General features: G+C 40.4%; 1 long non-coding RNA gene across 1 annotated transcript in view; it reads right to left on the bottom strand.

Moving 5' to 3' along the window:
* Nucleotides 1-12,404, bottom strand: part of LOC131800637 (uncharacterized) — a 207,739-nt gene that overhangs the window by 53,040 nt on the left and 142,295 nt on the right. The window contains exon 3 of the long non-coding RNA XR_009341479.1: nucleotides 7,154-7,184. This is a non-coding gene — a long non-coding RNA (uncharacterized LOC131800637). The remainder of the gene's footprint in view (nucleotides 1-7,153; nucleotides 7,185-12,404) is intronic.

Raw genomic sequence — 12,404 nt, 5'->3', positions numbered from 1 at the left:
GAGAAGGTAGTATTTGCAGGAGGTTTAAAGAAGGTTTTTTATTTATATCAGAGCTAAGAGCAGTCGGATGTCTATAGAAGATCGGTTAGATGTCACTCAAAGACGACTTTAATTATTAAATATATTCGTTGATAGAACTGGTATTTCTACAGAAAAAATACACTACCAAGACGATATTAACCCTTATACAGGTCTTCTTTAGAAGGAAGATATTATAATGGTCTTTAGTAGTCCCATAAATATAGATCACTCTGAAGGCCTTCTAATTCTATAGGTATTCTATTGACTCAAAAGATTTCTAGAATAACATCTTGTTATAATAGGACCCTAAGAAGTCTATGGGTGGGCTTTTTTCTTTAGTAGCCATAGAAAACCGCCAAGAGGTCTTCTAGCTACAGAAGACCGTAAGAAGGTCTTCTGGCTGTAGAAGACAGGAGGGAGATTTTGTAGCCATAGGAGACCGGTAGAATGTCGTCTATTGTCTTCTAGCCTTAGCAGGTCTTCTAGCCTGTCAGAAGGTCCTCTAGCTATGTGTGACCGTCGGAAGTCTTCTAGTTACATAGAAGTCCGTCAGGAGGTCATTTAGCTTAAGAAGATCGTCAACTATTATCAAAATGAATCTCTATTTTCCCATCAATTATCACCCCTCCCTCGTTCCCTATGTTTTGATGATTTGTATGCCCATTTTTTCGTCGGATTATTATTACCAAGCGTAGCTAATAAAAACAGATCTTTAATAAAAAAAAGTCCTTTCACATCTCTTTTGTAGGTCTTATACTGACAGAATACATTCCAGAACTCTCATATGGGTAAAAGAACTCCAACGTTTTTCCATAGCCAGAAAACTTTTCAGAAGAACAAGAGGCTTCAGATTCCCCGAAAGTGGTCTTTCAATTATAGAAAACTCCAAAACTTCTATATAGAAAGGATTTCTTATTGGTCTTCCAAAGATCTTCTTTGACCAGAACTATATAAACAGAATACCTCTACGAGTCTTCTACTCTTGGAGAGCCTAAAAAGCCTATGCAAAATATCTTCCACATGATTTCACGTGCCTTCTGAAGGCAGAAAATCTTCCATAGGTCTTTTATACAGAGAGAACGACATCCAAATGGCTATAATAGAGAGAAGATTTGCCAAAAGCATTTGACCGATTTATTCTCTATCGAAGAAATATATCTCACGGTTCTTCAATGCCGAGAGGTCTCCTAAAGTCAATTTCCACAGGGCTTACTTAAAAAGAATATAGTTAACATGTCCTTTTGTAGAGAGAAGACCCTTAACAGGAGTTCTGACGACAGAAAGGAGGAGAGCTCTTTGATAGAAAGAAGAGGTTTTACAGTTTTTTTTTTTATAAATAAAGCGAATATTTTACACTGGACTTTCTTGAACAGGAAAACTTCTGTCCGTATAGGGCATTATGCAGGTTCTCTATGAATATAATTCATACCACAGTTTTTAGAAAAAGAAAATGGACAAAAGATCTTCCACATGTGTTTTGGGACAAAAGGCCTTCTATAGGTTCTCTAGAAGATCCGTGGAATGTATTTTGTCCACAAAAGGCATGTGAAAGGTCTTATGTTTGTTAGAGGAAGCCTCGCCCAAAGAATTCCACATAACTTCTATAGAAAGAAAAAACTTCTATAGAAAGGAGAAACTATAATTCAGTGCAGCTCAATTGGAGTTTTTGTTAAGAAAACTTTAATACCAGGCTGAATTCTGTTCCGTTAAGAAAATTTGTGTTTCTGTTGGTCAGGATAGGGATTTTCACGGACCTCTCTGAAAGAAGACCTACCATAGCATTTTTTATAGTATGACGTTTTTTTTTTTTTTGCAGACATTACAGACATTTTACCATTTTGTTACAGAAATAAAAACTTCCTTAGGCATATGACAGGAGGTTGATTGGTTAAGACCTTACTGAAGTCATCTGTGGACAGAACAGGCCTTCTTCATGTGGAAAACTAAGCATAGGCCCCCTTTTCAAGAATTTTATGGCGTTTTTAAGACAGATGGCTCTTCAATGAAATGAAAATCTGGATTCTAAAGATTGAGAACTTTCCACAGGTCTTTCAAACAAAGACACCTTGTAAGCCTTCTTTAAAGAAAATATCATCCACAGGCACTCCATATGAAAGATACCCACTCTCTTCTATGAACAGCAGACCTTACGCAAGGATCCAATATATACCAGGTTTTCCATGGACAATTGGATTTTCACAGGACTCCCAAAGAAAGAAGACCTACCACAGGTATTCTTGGGTAGAGAAACTTACAGAAGTATTCTAAAGGCCATCAAACAGAGAATACCTTCTACAGTTCACAGAAGAATTCTATAGCTTTCTACAGGCACCACAGTATACACTTTCCCTAATATTTAATTACGAAAAACAAGATATAACTTAAACTTACATCATAAAACTGTCTCATCTTCCTCTCGAAGATTTCAGACACTCCTCCAGACAAATTTAGTGATAAAACTCCTTATAAATGTCACGACATGTCCGGACGGAACGTGTTTTTCTTTCGGGGGTTTTCCAATCGATTCATTCAAGTTTTGTTTATTTAGACACACACAAGGATTTCAAGGATATGACAATGTCCCCTATCCCTTCACTTGTTCCAATAATGTGTTTTAGCATGTCTGTGTGTTGCGAGGGGTTAACATGTCTCAACATGTTTAGAGGAAAGAGAAAAGGATTTGTTTTCCTTATTTCCCTGGTATTCGCTGCTCAAGTGTTACGATTGAGTTTCCCCAGATCCTGTGTGCAATGGCTGGTTTGGCCAGGATTAATGGAGGTTGTGTGTGTGTGTCATTTGTGAATTTCGGGGAATTTGTTTAAAATTTCTCTAGTTTCCTTTTTCCTTGTCATCTAACAAGTGCAGGAAATTGTTGATTTTGTGTCCTTCCAGGAAATTTTGGTTTTCATTGATGTTTTTTTTTTTTTTTTGAGTCAAGTGTAGGGTTTTTGGAAAACGTGGTTACTTCAGGAGATCCCTAGGAATTTCTTAGACTCATGAAAACCTGTTTGGTTTGGGATTAGTTTCGAAACTGGGGAGTGAGTGCCCACAATACTAATCTTGTTGTTTCCTCCCCGCCCCTTAAGCTCGCCCTAATATCAACCTAATGAGGTGAAAAGTATTCGATCTAATTATGATCATCATTTTTAACATGAATTATGAACCAATTAATAACCAATAAAACCTACCTCGCTTTTAGAAAGAATTCCGACCGGATGACCCTTGTTCTGTTCGAAATGATGACAGCGTAACGATAAAAATCCCAATTTATGATTAAACCAAACAATTAGCCCCCCGCACCGCAAGAAAAATATCTGCTCTTTTCAAAGAATTTCATTTCTAAATCAAATTTCCATAGAAGAGAGGACAATAGCAGAAAACAAAAACAACTTTTTTTCGAATATAAATTTGACCCGATTAAAGCCAAAGCCTTTCTTTCCATGGAACATTATTGTCAATGGCTCTTGGTGATGTTGTTGCTAGTCATAATCGCGACATGTTTATTAGCTGGTTGTCATTTGTTGTATTTCTGTTTTGTTTTGTTTTCAGTCTTCATCACCTCCAGGTTTCGTGGAATCACTTACATGCCTGGGCTACCAAGTCAGTCAGCTAGCCAGCCAGCAAGCATGCAGGAATGCAGCGAACCATCCGCAACAACAAAAGGAAAGGCAGAACGGAATTATCAACAAATGATTGCCACAAGTTACAAGAACGTTTAACCCAAACCAAACAACAGTGAACGACCGACCGGCAATGCCACGCGGTGTCATGTGGCCTCTTGTCCAACCAACCACACTTGAAGAGGCACCCAGCCAGCCATCAATTTCTTCCTTCGTCTCCTCCCCCTTCCTTCCCATGCCTGTTAGTCTTCATGGTCGTTTTGCATATAAATTGGTCACCACCTTCCTGGTCTCATCTCTTGACTGGTTTTCGATGACAACCTTCAGCGTCAGCGTCAGTGTCATCATCATCATCGCCTTAACCGTTTTCCATGGAAATTTAAAAGCGGATATAGAAATATGATTCGAAATGTCTGTCTGTTCACCAAGCGACAAGAGGATGACATTTTCAGGAAGATTGGGTGAATCATCCTTGTTATGGTAGTAGTCGTCGTAGACAATAATATGCCATAACATTTTAACGGATGTAAAATCTTAAATTTGAGTTTAGGAAGAGAATATGAGTCATTGGAGCACTTGAAAAGCGAATGGAAGGATATTTTTAAAAGTCAAAGCCGAATTTTGATGAAACCATTGAAAAAGTCTTCTAGCCTTATGTCTTTATATAAATATCTCAGGGTCTTCTACGGGAAGACCTCAAGATGCTTCATAAGAAGCCCTAAAGACCTTGAAATAGACTTGGAGGTTTTCTTCTCATAGCAGAGCTGAAGGTCTTCTACTCATAGAAGAGCTGAAGGTTTTCTTCTCATAGAAGAGCTGAAGGTCTTCTTCTCATAGAAGAGCTGAAGGTCTTCTTCTCATAGAAGAGCTTAAGGTCTTCCCCCAGAAGAGCTTAAGGTCTTCCCATAGAAGAGCTTAAGGTCTTCCCCTAGAAGAGCTTAAGGTCTTCCCCTAGAAGAGCTTAAGGTCTTCCCACAGAAGAGTTTAAGGTCTTCCCATAGAAGAGCTGAAGGAGGTTTTCTCATAGAAGAGCTGAAGGTCGTCTTCGCATAGAAGAGCTGAAGGTCGTCTTCGCATAGAAGAGCTGAAGGTCGTCTTCGCATAGAAGAGCTGAAGGAGGTCTTCTTCTCATAGAAGAGCTGAAGGAGGTCTTCTTCTCATAGAGCTGAAGGAGGTCTTCTTCTCATAGAGCTGAAGGAGGTCTTCTTCTCATAGAGCTGAAGGAGGTCTTCTTCTCATAGAAGAACTGAAGGAGGTCTTCTTCTCATAGAAGAGCTGAAGGAGGTCTTCTTCTCATAGAAGAGCTGAAGGAGGTCTTCTTCTCATAGAAGAGCTGAAGGTCTTCTTCTCATAGACGAGCTGAAGGTCTTCTTCTCATAGACGAGCTGAAGGTCTTCTTCTCATAGACGAGCTGAAGGTCTTCTTCTCATAGAAGAGCTGAAGGTCTTCTTCTCATAGAAGACCTGGAGAAAGTCTTCTCATGGAAGACCTGGTCTAGGTCTTCTCATAGAAGACCTGGTGGAGGTCTTCTCATAGAAGACCTGGTGGAGGTCTTCTCATAGAAGACCTGGTGGAGGTCTTCTCATAGAAGACCTGGTGGAGGTCTTCTTCTCATAGAAGACCTGGTGGAGGTCTTCTCATAGAAGACCTGGTGGAGGTCTTCTTCTCATAGAAGACCTGGTGGAGGTCTTCTTCTCATAGAAGACCTGGTGGAGGTCTTCTTCTCATAGAAGACCTGGTGGAGGTCTTATTCTCATAGAAGACCTGGTGGAGGTCTTCTTCTCATAGAAGACCTGGTGGAGGTCTTCTTCTCATAGAAGACCTGGTGGAGGTCTTCTTCTCATAGAAGACCTGGTGGAGGTCTTCTTCTCATAGAAGACCTGGTGGAGGTCTTCTTCTCATAGAAGAGCTGAAGGTCTTCTTCTCATAGAAGACCTGGTGGAGGTCTTCTTCTCATAGAAGACCTGGTGGAGGTCTTCTCGTAGAATACCTGCAGGAGGTCTTCTCATAGAAGACCTGCAGGAGGTCTTCTCATAGAAGACCTGATGGAGGTCTTCCCATAGACGACCTGCTGGAGGTCTTCCCATAGACGACCTGCTGGAGGTCTTCCCATAGACGACCTGGTGGAGGTCTTCTCATAGAGGACCCGCAGGTGGTCTTCTCATAGAAGACCTGCAGGAGGACTTTTCAAAGAAAGTCGGGGAGGAGGTTTTCTCAAAGAAAGTCGGGGAGTAGGTTTTCTCAAAGAAGACCTGGAGGAGGTTTTCTCAAAGGAGACCTGGAGGAAATCTCTTATAGAAGACTTGGAGGAAGGTCTTCTCATAGAAGAAATGAAAGAGGTCGTCTCATAGAAGAAATGAAGGTGGTCGTCTCATAGAAGACCTAGAGGAAGACTTCTCTGACTCTTAGAAAATTATTTTGAAGTTAAAAACCCTCTTTGATTTCTCCAGCTGCCAGAAGACCTCCAGTAAGTCTTTTGTATTTGGAAGTAGTCCTGAGGTTCCTTGGTAAATGAAAGACGTCCTGAAGGTATCCTATATCTAAAAGACCTCACTGAGGATTTTACAAAGCCAAACTACTTTTTAAAGACCTTTTCTAGCTAAATGACCTCCCGAAGGTATTCTGTAAATGGAAGACCTTCTGAGGGTATTATATACCTAAAAGACCTCCTGAGAGGATTTTCTATAGCTTGCAAGGGTCTTTTGTAGCTAGAAGATCTCCTGAGTTGTATATCTAGAAAACCTGATGGTAGACGACATTCTGAGGAACTTTTACAGCTGAAGGAGATAACTAGAAGTCCTCCTTGACGATGCTATAAAGCTAGACGACATTCTTAAGACCTTTTACACCTAAATGACCTCCTGACAGTATTCTAAAACTGGAAGACATCCTGAGGGATTTATAAGTCTAGAAGACGTCCTGAGGATTTTCTATTGCTTTCAAGGGTCTTTTATAGCTAGAAGACCTCCCGACTGCTATATCTAGAAGACCTCCTGACAGTCTTCTAAACCTGGACGACATTCTGAGGGCCTTTTACAGCTAGATGGAGATAACTAGAAGACCTCCTTGAGGATTTCCTATAATTAGTGTTCTCGATTTCAATCGGGTGTAAAAAGTGTCAGTCGACATTGGCGCAGGAAAAAACCTATCGATAGAACTATAGATTACTTGCCAGCTATATCGTTTGTATATTCTCCTTATCGTAGGCCCTCTCCTAATGTTATACGATTTTGAATAACCTTTCCATTTCACATACAGGCATTTGAGTCTACACGAGACCCGCATTAAAAAGACAACTTAATCTTCTTAAGCTAAGTAATAAAACTATCGTGATTGGAGTTTCGAAAGAGAGTGACTAATGACTTATTATCCCTTCTGGAATTATTAATGATCTTCCAAAAAATTAATGTTTTGCCTCTCAAGGCACACAGTAGCAATTTATGCAGGATATCAACCCTCGATGTTAATGAAAATAAATTAAAAATGAATGAAATGTAATGATATGGACTTACCGCCTTCGTGATTGCTGGTGATAAGCAGGACCTGTAAAGATAAGAAAACAAAAAATAAAATAAAATTATCATCTTTTAAAACAGTTAATTTAATATGCCAAAAGGATAAAGAGGACCCTCATCATATTTTAAAGCAGAAAAATTAATTAATTTTCCTCTCAAGTCATAATAATGACTCCTTTTAAGGAAGGTTCTGAAATTTCAAAATAATATTTTTTTATTAACAATTAAATATGCCAAAAATAGTCAAAACGGCTACTTAAATATGCCAGAAGGACAAAGGGACCCTTATCATAGTTTAAACTGGGGAAATTAATTAATTTTCCACTCAAATCATTAGTAATGTCTCCCTCGCCTCCTTTCAACAATAGAAGCCATCAAGAGGCTAGAATTTCAAAATATTTTTTTTTCAACAAATCTCAATAACTAGTCACGCATTTTAACCAAAAACATCAAAATTCTCTATGTGTGATGCCTCCAATTAATTCAAGCACTTTGTGAACAGTTAACACCTCCTAGAAGACCCCTTGTGATTTTTTTGAGGTTATGTCCGAAACGTGAATACACGCAACGCCCATAAAAAATGGGAAATCAATAAACCGTAAGGTGATTATTGATTATTATTATTATTAAAATTAATAATAATATACATTTTTCCATTATTTAAAAATTATGCAAATGCAGCAAAGTGAAATGCAGCTGGCGCATGACACACTCTCCGTGGCAGGTATGCCTGCACTTGGCCATTTGCTCGAACCCGAATGGCAAAATAAAAATGGGCACGACTCGTAACTCATAAAACCGAAACACAACAAATCTTTAGAAAATTATGAATCTAAACAACGCATTCCAACTCGCACCACCATTACAGCAACATGATTGACGCATGACCTCCTCCTGTTGCTGTCTCTAGAAGCCATCTCTACAAAAAAGATTTACGAGCGGAGATAATTTTCTACACAAAACAATTATATTCCAACAACAGCAATCCACCAATTAATGAAATTCTTGCCGTTCTTTTTTTCTTTCTTTTTTCATTGAATTGCCGCAGTGTCAACTCCGGCCACGGCTGGCTAACCTCTAAATTCGAGAAGAATGTAAAAATTACGCCGAACACGCAAATTAATATGCATTGGGCGCCACCAAAACATTTCTCAGCGAAGTGGGAAATTTTCAATTTGGAAAGATATGTTTTCGACTAAATTCAAATTGGAAATATTTATGTTAGAGGGGGAGTGGGGGAGGAGGGAGGTTAATATTCATATTGGAACGGTAACATAGAACCAACCAAGAAAATACCAATTAGATTTACATAGCTACGCTTGGTGATAATAATCCGAGAAAAAAATGGGCATACAAATCATCAAAACATAAGGAACGAGGGAGGGGTAATAATTGATAGGAAAATATAGGTTTATTTAGAAATTAGTTAAGTTCAGACCTCTTGAGGGTTTTCTATGGCTACAAGACCTCTTGACTTTCTACATCAATCTAGATGACCTTCTGCGGGTCTTCTATAGCTCCTGAGAATCTTCTATAGCTGAAAGACCTTCTTAGGGTCTTTTATAGCTTTAATATCTCCTAATGGTCATCAATATCTAAAAGACCTTTTTCAAAAGCCAAAAAACCTCCTGATGATCTTCTGTGTCTAGAACACATTCTTACGGTACTCTGTCGCTGGAAGACCTCTTGACGGTTTTCTATAGCCAGAAGACCCTGAGGAGGTCTTCTAGATATAGAAGACTCCCAAGGCCAGAAGACCTCCTAACGCTCTTCTCTACCTAGTCTTCTATATCCAGATGACCACAAACGGTCTTCTATGACCAGAAGACCTCCTGATGCTCTTCTAGGGCGGGAGACCTCCTGACTGTCTTCTATAGCTAGAAGATCTCCTGACGGTCTTCTGATAAAAGACAACCCGATGATGTTCTATGGCCAGAAGATCTACTGACGGTCTTCTGTAGCCAGAAGATCTCCTGACGGTCTTCTATAGGCAGAAGACTTCCTGAAGATCTTCTATAGCCAGAAGGCCTCGTGAAGATCTTCTGCAGCCAGAAGTCCTCGTGACGGTCTTCTGTAGCCAGAAGGCCTCGTGACGGTCTTCTGTAGATAGAAGACCTCCTGACGCTCTTTTATAGATAGAAGACCTCCTCTTTTATAGCTAGAAGACCTCTTGACGATCCTCTATGTTTTGAAGACCTCCTTACAGTCTACTAAGAATGGAGGACCTCCTGACGGTCTTCTCTGGCCAGAAGGCCTACTAACGCTCTCCTCCTGACTGTCTTCTATCGGTAGAAGACCTTCTTACGGTCTACTATAGCTAGGATACTTCCTGACGGTCCTCCATAGCCAGAAGACCACCTGGCGGTCTTCTAAAGTTAAAAGACCTCCTAGAAGTCTTTTATAGCTAGAAGACCTGCTTACGGTCTTCTAAGGCTAGAAGACCTTCTGACGGACTTCTCTGGCCACAAGACCCCCTGACGGTCTTCTCTGGCTAAAAGATCTCCTGACGGTCTTCTATGCCTAGAAGAGCTCCTGACGGCCTTTGTGGCCAGAAGACCTCCTGCCGGTCTTCTATAGCTATAAGACCTCCTGATTGTCTGTTATAGCCAGAAGGCCTGCTGACGGTCTTCTATACGCAGAAGATCTCCTGCTGGTCTGTTATAGACAAAATACCTTCATAGACCTCCACGGTATTCCGTGGAAAGAAGATCTCCTGAAAATTATTCATAGCTAGAGGACATCCTGACGGTCTCCTATGGCTAGAAGATCTTCTGGCAGTCTTTTATGGCTAGAAGACCTCCAGACGATCATCTAAAGCTACAAGACCTCCTGACGTTCTGAAAGACTTCCTGACGGTCTTCTTTAGCTAGAAGACCTCTTGACGATCTTGTAGGATGATGTCTGATGCTCTTCTATAGCTAGAAAACCTCCGGATGCTCATCTATGCCTAGGAAACATCCGTAGAGTCTTCAATGGCTAGAAGACCTAATAAGGGTCTTCTATAGTTAGAAAACCTCCTGACGATCTTCTATAGCCAGAAGACCTGCTGAGAGTCTTATGTAGCTAGAAGACCTCCTGACGCTTCTCTAAACCTAGAATACCCCCTGAAGGCTTTCTATAGCCAGAAGACCTTCGACTGTCTCCTATGGCTAGAAGACCTCCTGACGGTTTCCTATGGCTAGAAGATCTCCTGACGGTCTCCTATGGCTAGAAGATCTCCTGACGGTCTCCTAGGTCTAGAAGACCTCCTGACGGTCTTCTATGGCCAGAAGACCTTCTGAAAGTTTTCTATAGCTGGAAGATCTCATAAAGGCAATTTAGGATACACTTCATTAAACAGACATTTCCCCTTTACCTGATACCCTACCTCGTCAAGTTGGAATTACAGCACCACGTTCCAATTGGCATTTAAATTTAATAATTCTTAATTCTGATTCGAAACGGAGAAGAAGAAGAGAAGTACAAAAAATAAGAGAAGTACAAATAGATGGCCGCATGCCTTTTGAGGCCACCAAACACTCAGGCGAGTAGAGGTGGTTACGACGACGGCCTTCGTGAATGCGACAGGCATATCAAATGACCAGCAACGGATCAGTGTTTAAGAGTCAAGGCAGTTGGGCACACAATCCCGGACCCACTTGCCCACTTGGATGGATAGATTGAGTTTTTAGTCGTTGGTGTTGATAAACCGCGTGCAGGCCATCATGAGTGGACAGACACTCCGAACATAAGTGACAATTTAAAAGAAGTAATTTCTTTTTATTTTTTCTTGCCTACATAACCAATTATACAGACATATGTTTGTGTGTATGATGTGGACAATTGCTTGGTAAGTAGGTATGTCCATCAGCCAGTCAGCCATCTATCGAACCATCCATCCATCCAGTCACACACCAAAGAATTTATGGCCTTGTCATGGGCCCCATACTTTTTTTCAGGTTCTTACTTTCCCACACTTTCGACAAGTATGTCGCTTTGGAACGAACGAGAAGTTTTGGGTTTGGTGGTAGGGGGGAGGGGGTTTTGCTTACGACCGTGTGACACACCCAGCCTCTAAGAGGAATACCACCGAATACTTCTGAAACTCCTCATTGCTATGCCAAAAACGTTGAGGTAATGTTTTTGTTATTTTTTCTTCTTTCGCTTCGTTTCGTATCTCGCCTTTCTTCTGTGGATGGGTTGCGCATGCCCACAAGCCTCAATGATGTTGGTTGTTATGCGACAATATTTTAACTGCCGGCCCTTGCGCGGTGAACGATGATCGTCATCGCCATCGTTGTCATCATCATTGATGATCACTTTAACGGATTTCAAAATTTCACTAGCGGTACTCTTCTTGCGGCTACTGGCCACTTGTAATGGCAACACGTGTTCTGCGTACTTCTGCTACCCCGTGAAGGGAGGGGTATCTCCTGCCATATCTCCAAAAGAAGACTCCGCCAACGGCAAAACAAAAAATTGAAAATAAAAACAAACGGTAAACAAAGTGAGCCAACAAATTAAGGTCACCTTGAGTGATTGTTGTTTTGATGTTTGAGTTTTGCGTTGCCTCCCCTACCCTCCCCTTCTCTCATATACCATCATAACACCTCTTTAGTTTCCAATCAGAACTTCATTATCAAACAGTTGAAATCATTGCTCTTTTTCTGGCACTCACTGATGTGCGATTGCTCGCAGATCGTGGGGAATTCCAAAAAAGAGTGACAAGAAGACGCAGCAACAGACCCGCGACGCAAAAAGAATAACAAACTACGCATATCATTTATGTATGGGATGTCAAACATCAAGCAATTATTTTAATGGCTTCACTGCCAAGCGCATGAATCATCCGCTTCAATCGATCGAATAAATGACTGACGAATATCCGTGTCTCAATCAGATGTGAAGTTATTGATAAAGTTCTGATGACATGGTGTCAGAGAATGGGGTAATGACATTTTTGTTTTTGAAGTTTGGAGTATTTCGCAATAACTGGAAATTTTGGGTGTCAAACTAAGTATATGAGGGCCTCCAATCATAAAAATAGAGGGCACTTTTATGGTCAACAATATATGGAAGATTTCCCGAGGGAAGAAGACTTCCTAAACTTTTTATCTGCATAGAAAACCTTATGACTTATGTTAAAGAAGACTCCTTAAAGGCTTCTATAGACAAAAAAACTTCTAGAAGTTCTTCTATAGAAAATGGAAATTCTTCCGAAGATCTTCCGTAGACAGAATACAATTTCAAGTTTTTAGAAATCCACTAT

This window comes from Musca domestica, unplaced genomic scaffold, assembly GCF_030504385.1.
Source record: "Musca domestica strain aabys unplaced genomic scaffold, Musca_domestica.polishedcontigs.V.1.1 12, whole genome shotgun sequence".
Lineage (NCBI taxonomy): Eukaryota > Metazoa > Arthropoda > Insecta > Diptera > Muscidae > Musca > Musca domestica.
The sequence above is the reverse complement of the archived record's forward strand: the minus strand, read 5'-3'. Positions and strand labels throughout refer to the sequence as shown.